Consider the following 11,707-nt stretch of genomic DNA (forward strand, 5'->3'; position numbering starts at 1 on the left):
AAACACCCGAATGAAAATGAAATGATAACTAAGCTATGATGACCAAAAATGTGTTGACAATTCCATCATTAACCCATTCTGACCGGGGATCAGATTCATACGAGGTTTCCGCCGGACACACACTGGCCTGATGAACCCATTCTGACCTGAGATCAGATTAAAAAAATGTCAGTCGTTCTTCGATTTTTCAAAAATAGCAGACCTACAAGCTCGTATCGCGCCACTCGGTGGCGCGATATGAGCTTGTAGATCTGCTATTTTTCAATAGCTAAAGCATAACATGATGCCAACACCAAAATGGGTGCCCGGTCAGAATGGGATAAGAACTATACTGCTAAATGCCTAAATTGTAAATTGTATACTAAAATGTTATAGGGAGGGACTAGTGGACAAGAGATCCAGTAGAACTAAAAGACAAGTCATTTTACGCACAGGTGTGATGCGCTTTGAAAATAGCAGATCTATACGCGTCGTGAGCTTGTAGATCTGCTATCTTTTTATAGCAAATGTAAAATCAGTCGATCATTACGATAACAAAAGGAAATCAATACGTGTGTTAGCTTTAAATAAATAGCTGTTCCTACAACCCGTGACAAAACAAACAAGAATAAGCAGTTAAAACCTTGACTATAGTAAAACATTTAAAGGAGCAAAATTCAGTGATTTGGGTTAATCTGAAGAACACACGCGGGGACACACACACGCGACAGGCCAACAGCACGCACACACCAAGGCCCGCCCACCCGCCCGATCATGATTGGCGGATTAAGGCCCCTCTCTATCCTGATTGGATGAAGGCTATGGGCTACCTAGCCAAAAAACGAAACCTACGTTTTGTTTTTGGACCCAAATCTTTGTATACATGATAACGTTTTGACCTCAAATCTTTGCTTCTGCAGGGAGCTGGTCCCCTGGAATAACATGTTTTCAGTTGTGCGTCGGCAGCCAATTACATACAATGTTTGTGGCTCCTTGACGAGAAATAGGCTGAGAGAACCGCTGATATATAGAAACGTAGATTTTTCAGAAAACTGTCATGATTTAGAAGACATTTGTATAGGCCTGGGGCCGTGGCTCAGCGGTCCAGGCACCTTGGCCCGGTAATCCAGTCAGGCAGTGTGCCGCGCGGGTTCGACTCCCAATCCCGACGGCCTTTACTGCATGTCACTCCCCCCATCTCTCTCCCCAATTTCCTGTCAGCCTACTGTCTGTCCCTCTATAAAAAATGAAAAATAAAGGCGAAAGTCGTAAAAAAAACGAAACATAAAAATAAATAAAAAAGAAGACATTTGTAGAATCTCATCTCAGGTCTTAACTCAATGTGTGCCTTAATTAACTTCTTTTTTATCAACTCCCACAGCGCCAACAACGCCATTAACGCCTTTTTAAAACGTGTATAACGTGGGGCATAAAAATAAAAATGAAAATGAAAATGAAAATGAAAATGAAAATGAAAATGAAAATGAAAATGAAAATGAAAATGAAAATGAAAATGAAAATGAAAATAAAAGTATAATATAGAAACTGGCAGTCAGGGCCTTTTTGCGCCCCCTAGTGGCGATGGAAGAGTTTAAGTTAAATAAAGGCTAATCCTCTTGTTACTCCTCCTGAGTGCCCGGGTGGTCTGTTGTTTTCTCCAGACCATGACACTATAGACAGAGAACACAGAAGAAGGTCAATAACAACACTAAGCTCATCATGTATTGACCGACAACACACGTCAAGACCTGCAGTGAGGTCATACCGTCAAGGAGGGTTCAAGAGGTCAACCGGTGACCACACATCATCTCACTGCAGGCTGCACCACCGTGTGAAGCACATAGCTGGTTTGTTCCAAAGCCGTAGACTAAAAAAGCAGGGCATTTTTATTTTTTTAATTTTACCTTTATTTAACCCATTTTGACCTGGGAACCGTTCTGCAAATGTCTTTCTAAATCCATGACTGTTTTCTTGAAAAAGCGATGTTTTTTCTATGTCAGTCGTTCTCAGACACTTTCATGTCACTTTTCGCGATTCTTCAAAAAATAGCAGACCTACAAGCTCGTAGCGCGCCACTCGGTGGCGCGCTATGAGCTTGTAGATCTGCTATTTTCCAATAGCTAAATCATAACATAATGCTGACACCAAAATGGGTTAACCAGTAAAAAGCACATTGAGACTGAAGTCTCTTTTTACAAGTGTGAACTGGCCAAGAGAAGAGGCAAAATAAGTGACACAGCTCCGCCAGTAACAATAAATACAGTATACACGACAAAAACGGGACAAAAATGCAACGCTCATAAATAAACAGTATATCCACTATACCGAAGCAGGGAGAAACAGGAACGTATAGCGCAGCCAAGCATTTCAATCTGAGGTTGGGAGAGAGTTTTGGACAAGTTCTGATTTAGAACAAATGTAAAGTGGGAGATAACGCAAGAATGGCTTTACACGTGAGAATATATACCAATGGAGCAACCTGCTCTAGTACCAACCAGGGGGGCAGTCAGACAGATATTTTGTGAAGCCACTAAGGAAATCGTAGTTCATATAATGGCCTGTTGTGCTGTCATTGGGCCCCAAAAAAACCCCATAGCCCCATAGAAGTCCATGTATTTGGGCCCAACTTCACCTAGACTGTATTACCTTAATAAACATGGTCATGAATACTTTCTGCATCCAGTCACTAGTTTAAAGTCTCATTTCTCATGTCATAATATTATTTTTGGAAAATTATGCTCCCATTAATAAAAAAAATGACCATAAAGTCGCGTATGTTCTGAGGGGCGTGGCTACCGTTACAGTCTATGATCGGGATTCCCCTCCCACTCGAGTCAAAATAAAAACCAACGGAAAAGAAGGGGGGAAGTCCCGCCAATGGCCAGCTGGGCCAAAACGGAGCCAGCCAATGGCCAGCTGGGCCAAAACGGAGCCAGCCAATGGCCAGCTGGGCCAAAACGGATCTAGAAAGATGGCGACTTACAGTGCAGGAATAACAGGCTTCATTTTACGTCCATGTTAGACCCGGGGAACGCTTTGTCCATATTTTTTTTACAGTCTATGGTACCAACCCATGGTGTGGGGGGGGTGGTATAGGCATTGACACTTAGGGGTCGCCCACCTGCCCCTAGTTGGCAGGTACATAAAACTTCCGGGCAGGTTGAGTCTGCTTTCAGGTTGCCCAGATCGTGTCTCATTTGAGAGGGGACGTCAGTCGTTCTTCGATAAAAATAAAAATAAATAGACCTACAAGCTATGAGCTTGTAGATCTGCTATTTTTCAATAGCTAAAGCATAGCATAATGCTAACACCAAAAGGGGTTCCCGCCCCAACATGGGCTAGATAACCTGAGCGTGGCCAGTCTGTTCCGGTCTGTGGAATGCAAAAATACTGTTTTCACTGTTGCTACAAATGAGACAATATTCAGTGTGAACACACAGTCATATTCATAGCTATGACTTGTGTTTATTTAGCTCAAACTTTGAGGTGTGATATTTTGCAATTGCACCGCTCCATGAAAGTAAAAGAAAAAGTGTTAAATTGAATGGTAATTACAATTTTAAGTATGATTTTATAATGGACGATTTACTTTTCGGGCAAGTACACTTTGAAGGCAGTAGAAAAGATACATGGACACTTTAACCCATTCTGAACGGGAACCCATTTTGGTGTTAGCATCAAGTTGTGCTTTAGCTATTGAAAAATAGCAGATCTACAAGCTCATAGCGCGCCACCGAGTGGCGCACTACGAGCTTGTAGGTCTGCTATTTTTGAAAAATCGACTGACATTTTTAGAATCTGATCTCAGGTCAGAATGGGTTAATCAGACCAGTGTGTGTCCAGTGGAAACCTCGTATGAATCTGATCTCAGGTCAGCATGGGTTTAAAAAAAAAAAATAGAAATGAGAGAAACAGCTGGATGGCACTTACACCTGCCTTCTAATGAGAGCCACCCATCGACTGATCTAATATACGGCAACCTTCCCCATGTCTCTTCACTATAGTCCGATCCAGAAGAACACAGTTTGCCGGCCACTGCTTACAGAGCTGACAATGAGGTTATATCTATCCTCTGGAGTCCTGCCTCAGTCAAAACAGAGCAGAGGTAGAAAACTGCCGTTCCCTGATGTCCTCGCTATAGGGACACACCATGCATCAGTAAAGCAGGAACTGGGGGATGGCAATGAAGGACCGGGAAGTCTGGCGTGGAGTTGTGACATCCATGATCTCGACCGCGGTTCGAAGAATGACGATGACGATGTAGTTGACAGTTTTCTGAACAACCTCATGTTTCTGTCAGTCGTTCAAGCATTTTCATGTCAAGGACCCCCAAAAATATATGCAATTGGCCGCCGACCCCCCATCTGAAAATACGTTGGTTCAGGGACCTCCCCACCAGAAGCAACGATTTGAGTTAAAAACGTTCACTCTGAAAGAATAATATTCAAATATTTGGGCCACATTTTCACGATGTTTTCAAAAATAGCAGACCTACAAGCGCTATGAGCTTGTAGGTCTGCTATTTTCCAATAGCTATAACATAACATAATGCTTAAAACACTAAAAGGGGTTCCCGCCCCAAAATGTGTTAACCGTATATGCCGGCCTAAAACTTTACTTTATCGGCGACTTTATCGGTTTGCAGGTTGGCACAAAAAATAGTGTCGTGAACGTGATTCAAAACCCCCGGGAAGTACGGACTGAAGGTCTAATTGACTTAACCCATTCTGAACGGGAAGCCATTTTGGTGTCAGCATCATGTTATGCTTTAGCTATTGAAAAATAGCAGATCTACAAGCTCATAGCACGCCACCGAAGAATGAATGACTGACATTTTTAGAAATCTGATCTCAGGTCAGAATGGGTTGATCAGACCAGTGTGTGTCCAGTGGAAACCTCGTATGAATCTGATCTCAGGTCAGAATAGGTTAACGAGCCATGTTTACGAGCTGGCTGCCAGCATGTGTTTTCAAGCTGGAGGTATAGAATACCACAACGCCCAACTCACGTAAAAAAGGTGTTTCTGTCAGAAGCCTTTCTCCGGAGGGTACAATTTCACCCTGCTGCGTCTGCCCAGAACTAGAGAAGGTCAACGTTACCACATGGGAGCTTTCCCACCTTTACTCAACGTCTAAAGTTACATTAAAGTTCTCAGACCGGCTGAACCTTCCTCCCGACCTGAAGTTCCTTTGTGTTACATCAAAAAGCTTCCTCCCTAACAAACAAAAAAAGAAAACACATCCTTTGTTGACCTTTTATAGTTCCTCCTCTCGGAATTGAGATTCTGTCACTATAGTGGTATCCATGACAACGGGGGCTTTATGGTTCTGGTCGGCCGGGCACACACACTGAAATGCGCGCACTGCACACACACACACACCCACACACACACACGCACACGCACACGCAGTAACTTGGAGATGTCATGTACTGTAGTCTCCTGGGAGCAGTGACATAGTCGCTGTCACTGTGTTTCTGCTCTCGCAGGGATAGGATTCAAAAGACTGGAGATCAAATCACATCAGAGCTGCCAATAACAGGCTTAGGCACACTGGATCACGCACACGCACACGCACACACACACACACACACACACACACACACACACACACACACACACACACACACACACACACACACACACACACACACACACACACACACACACACACACACACACACACACACACACGCACACGCCCATGCAGAGCATTAGACTGACTGTCACACCATTTCAATTAGCCCCCGCCTTCCTCCACACACGCGCGCGCACACACACACACACAAAACTCTCACTCATCAGCTAATGACTATAGTCCATCAAGCCTGCACAAAACGTGTGCACGCACGCATGCACGCGCACACACACACACAGTTTAAAGGGTAAACTACCTGTCAACATCCGTCACAGACGAGACCAGAAGAACATCAAGCACCGCCCCCCCTTGTCAGTCTCTCGCACGCACACGCACACACACACACACACACACACACACACACACACACACACACACACACACACACACACACACACACACACACACAGTGGCCTATAGCTGTATACATCATGCACAGACATGTATCTTTTTATAGCACCTGGTTCGTTCTACATAAAAGCCATGTTTACAAAGGAAAGCCAGTGCAGGTTTCAGTGACACTACTAGTGTCTCGTCACCAGAAGCATTTCAGCATGCTCGCTCGAGGGGGTCGCCATGTTCCATCGCTTTGGCATTTTCTTGTCAGAATTAGCCCTTCACTAAACCCCCCACCCACAATTACTTATGAATGTGACCACATTTTACTGAGGGACTGCCATTGGGTTTTTTTGTGAAAGCATTCAAATTCAAATTGACATGTTGGTTGTTCAGTTTGACCCACCAGTTTTGGAGATATGGCTTATAGAGTAATGTCTCTCAGAGAAACGGCGAGTTGAGAAAACGGGCTTGAAAGGGTTCACTTCTGTGAAGGTTCACCTAGCTACATGTTTACAGTGCAAATAAAAAGTACACGAACCCGTGGATTTGCGCCAACAGTTAAATAAATGAATAACACAACTTATAATTCTAACATTTTGAGTCTATTTTATAGGTGTTCAACTGACACTAAACGCCTTGGCATATATTTGACAGCAGATGTGTAAAAATGTTCTCTCTCTGTGTGTGTGTGTGTGTGTGTGTGTGTGTGTGTGTGTGTGTGTGTGTGTGTGCATGTGTGTGTGTGTGCGTGCGTGTGCGTATGTGTGTGTGTGTGTGTGTGTGTCTCAACAGTAGTTGTATTGTGTTGGTGACCACTGCTCTAGACATCTATCTGTCCAGCAGCACGCACAGCATTCCAAACACCTACGCACACACACACACACACACACACACACACACACACACACACACACACACACACACACACACACACACACACACACACACACACACACACACACACACACACACACAAGCCGTCATGTCACAAAAAATACAACATGCTCACTGTCACGCAAAGACACACAGAAGCGCACACACACACTAACAGACAGACTAACGCAGTGGCATGCACACACCAACGCACATGCATGCATGCACGGACCAACACACACACACACACACACACACACACACACACACACACACTTCAGCCTCAGCTGTGACGTGATCACACTGTCCGCTTTGACCTCGTCACTCAGAACAACTGCAGGCTGTCACGTTGACCACACACACACACACACACACACACACACACACACACACACACACACACACACACACACACACACACACACACACACACACACACACACACACACACACACACACACACACACACACACACACACGCACACACACGCACTCGCACAGGCTGTCACGTTGACCTAAAAATGTCTGGCATGACCGAACAACATCGTGCACTATATGTCACTTCCAGTAGCACACACACACACACACACACACACACACACACGCACACGCACTCACTCACTCACACACACAAAATAGTGACATGTAGCCTACATAATATATGCTTAATTTGTTGCTGTCACACAGAAACCTCTCATTCTTTGATATAGACAAAAAAGGTATCTTTCCTTCAATTTGCGTACTGCTTAATTCCCAAAGGTTGCAAATTGCAGACTTGCAAAGAGAAAAGGAATCCAAGGCAAGATCCGTCTTTGGTGAAAAAAGACTCTTTTCATGTCTCTATTTTTAAACTCTCGTTCTTTGAGACACATGCGGGTATTTGGGGGCGTGGGCCGAATCCACCATTCCTTCAGTGCCCTGCAGGGTCTTTTATTGTATTTTATTGTATTGTTACTGTCCTGAATGTATATATGCATTGACCTGAGCAAAACAATTTCCCCTTGTGGATTAGTGGATAATCTAATCTCACGATTTGCGAGATTGAGATCTTGTCCCTATACGTTTGTGTGACGCTGAAGGCATTTATTTACGAGTAAAATAAAATAAAACAAAATAGCAAAAACTAAAAAAAAACTAAAGTCCAACTCATCTGTGACCCTTATTCCTGACCCAATCACTACTTTCATGACTTCACTATTAATCTAACCTCTCTCCCTCTCCCTCTCTCTCTCCCTCTCTCTCCCCCCTCTCCCTCTCCCTCTCCCTCTCCCTCTCTCTCTCCCTCTCTCTCCCCCCTCTCCCTCTCTCTCTCTCTCTCTCTCGCTAATAACTTCATTATCCCCTCATAAATTAACCCTTTAGAATTCTGTCCCCCAGCCAAGCATGGGACATACACTAATTAATGAGCCTTGAGTATGTGAGCGTGTGCGTGCGTGTGTGTGCGTGCGTGTGCATGTGTGTGTGTGCGTGCGTGCGTGCGTTTTAATAAAGTAGGATCATAGACTCCAATTAAAAAAAGGCCCGTTTTGAAGCTACTATTCGAGCGGGTTCAAATCGAGGGGAGTTCAACAAACAAAATGTGCAACCCAGATTCGGCAACAAACTCAAGGGACTCAATTCATTTAGCTCCTATATGCCGCAAAAATGTGGAACGCCCTGCCAACTGTCATTAAGACATGTGAATCCCAAACAGTCATTAATCGCATTTATAAATATCTCTGGGGGACCCCCAATTTATATTGTAAAATGAAGAGTTACAGACCCATAAGGGTCCATTTAGCTGGAGAGCCCCTGGAACTCCCCTCAAGGACCCCCTGAGGGTTCCCCCCGGACCCCACTTTTGGTAAACCACTGACTTTACTGTACGTATACTGTATACACACCGAGGAAAAGCCTGGAAAAGTGAGTGTGGCGGGGGGGCCATCAGATATGACAACCTGACATCTACAGTATAATATATACACGTTTCATATCGCAAACCTGTGATCGACTGATAATGCAAAGACATTTGACACCACGAGGCACACGAGCAATCACACTCTGCACGTTTTACCCCGAGACATTTAGAATGGCAGCAATCTGACAGAAAGATGGAGGGAGGTATATCAGTATATCTTAACCCATCCTGCGCGGGAAACCCCTTTTGGTGTTTTAAGCATTATATGTTCTATTTTAGGTATTGAAAAATAGATCTACAAGCTCGTAGCGTGCCACCGAGTGGCGCGCTACGAGCTTGTAGGTCTGCTATTTTGGAAGAATCGAAGAACGACTGACATAGAAACATAGCTTTTTCAGAAAACTGTCAGGATGTAGAAGACATTCTTAGAATCTGATCTCAGATCAGAATGAAAACTGTCAGGATGTAGAAGACATTTTTATAGAATCTGATCTCAGGTCAGAATGAAAACTGTCAGGATGTAGAAGACATTTTTATAGAATCTGATCTCAGGTCAGAATGAAAACTGTCAGGATGTAGAAGACATTTTTATAGAATCTGATCTCAGGTCAGAATGAAAACTGTCAGGATGTAGAAGACATTTTTATAGAATCTGATCTCAGGTCAGAATGGTAAACTGTCAGGATGTAGAAGACATTTTTTAGAATCTGATCTCAGGTCAGAATGAAAACTGTCAGGATGTAGAAGACATTTTTATAGAATCTGATCTCAGGTCAGAATGAAAACTGTCAGGATGTAGAAGACATTTTTATAGAATCTGATCTCAGGTCAGATTGGGATATATGACAGAGAGGGCTGAGGGGTCAGCGGGGACAATCTATGTACACCTAGGCACATGATTCTAGGTAGTATAAATAGATGTCACTATTGAGATGAGACGACATTCAATTTATTGTCATATATATACAGTACATGTACAGTACTATAGCGAAAGGTATATTTCCACATCTCACCAGAGTGCAAACGTGTCAGTAAAAAAAAAGGTGATACATTAAGGGAAATGTATGCATGCACGGTGTACTATGTAAAATCTTCCATTTCCCATGCAGTCATTCAGTTGCAAAACATATATATATATAATAATTTGGGGACCCCCGAAAATAGTGTGGCGACCCCCCCCCCCCGCCCCCCAAGGGGTCGCGACCCACGGGTTGAGAACCACTGGTCTAAGATACAGTCTAACATTCAAGTTGTGTTTACTTTATTCTTGAAATTACACTATTAATTAACACTATTACATTTACACTATTACACTATTTACACTATTATTAAGTAATTAAACTCATGTTCAGTGTCGTCGAGTAACACAACATCACAATACAATCAGATGATCAGGAAAAGAAAAACTAAAGATATACATGTGAATTACATATAGGTTTACAAATAAAAAGCTAAGGTAGATTTCAAAACTATCCAAAAAACTGTTTTTTCTTTCATATTGTGGAGATCTGTTTGGTCACCCAGGTTTGAAAACGACTCACGGGTACCAATGTGGTCAGTTTCAGGTCATCCCACGCATTTCATTTTCAGTGGAAGCACATCGACGTCAAGATACAAACGTTGGAAAAACCCAACGTTTGTAGCATGCTGCAAAAGCGTGTGTGGCTTTGCATCTTTGTATCTTTTGCATCATGTGAACGCGGCCAAATAGACCCCCCACTAGGTGCGGCAGTGGCGTGCACAGATATACACTAGGGGGTGGTAGAGCACCCCCTGCCCTTTTGGCAATTTTGCTCTTAAAAAAAAATATATATATATTATTATTTTTATTATTTTTTTGTAGTGTGTGGACCATGCGGTGACATTGATCAAATATTGATAAAAAAACGCTTCTACTATATTATTTAGGCCCCCACAATCTAAAGCTATATGTTTCTATGTTTCTATGTTCTTCGATTAAAGAAAAATAGCAGACCTACAAGCTCGTATAGCGCGCCACTCGCTATGAGCTTGTAGATCTGCTATTTTTCAATAGCTAAAGCACCAAAATGGGTTCCCGCCCCAAAATGCGCTGCACAAGGTGACCTATTTTTTCACTTGAGCACCTTGCCCCTCTAAATGTCTGTGCACGCCACTGAGGTGCGGTTATAGAATATTGAAATATGTCTTCCCTGTCTGTGTATAGCTATTTTGGGTTTCTTCCTGAAAAGCCGAATGCCTTTGAGTTTGAGTCAAAGGGGCCAATCAAAATATGCCGCGCTAAATCGCCAATCACAATATCATCCCCTCCCCTATACACGCACACACACACACACACACACACACACACACACATCCCAGCATGAGACAATGCGACACGCGACACAACAGCGCGGATCACAGCACAATGCATGCGCGCACACGCATGCACATACACGTGCGCGCGCCCACAGACAAAGAAGGCTGTAATGGGAGGACTGTGAGGCGGCCCAGACGTGACATTAATTTGCGCTGATAATCATGTGTTGAATCAGTCATTTACATTCGTGTGTGTTTCGACGCCATTGTCTTATCTTGCAATTCCGCGAATGCGCCGAGGGGACGTGTGTGTGTGTGTGTGTGTGTGTGTGTGTGTGTGTACTGTGCATAAATTCATCACTGGGAGGCCTAAATCAAAAAGCACCAGCTTACAGAATGAGAGAGACAGAACGGGGAAAAAGAGAAAAGCAATGATAGAAACTGTGTGTGTGTGTGTGTGTGTGTGTGTGTGTGTGTGTGTGTGTGTAAGGGTCAAAAGGTCAGAAAGATGCTGCACTGCACTCTGTTCTCTTTCTCTCCGTCTCTCTCACACACACACACACACACACGCACGCACGCACGCACGCACGCACGCACGCACGCACGCACGCACGCACGCACGCACGCACGCACGCACGCACGCACGAGTTCATGTTTGCTGGCCTCTAAGCCAATGGGAGACTAGCCCTATATGGCCAATGGGCCA

Source organism: Protomyctophum parallelum, assembly GCF_964188405.1.
Source record: "Protomyctophum parallelum genome assembly, chromosome: 4".
NCBI lineage: Eukaryota > Metazoa > Chordata > Actinopteri > Myctophiformes > Myctophidae > Protomyctophum > Protomyctophum parallelum.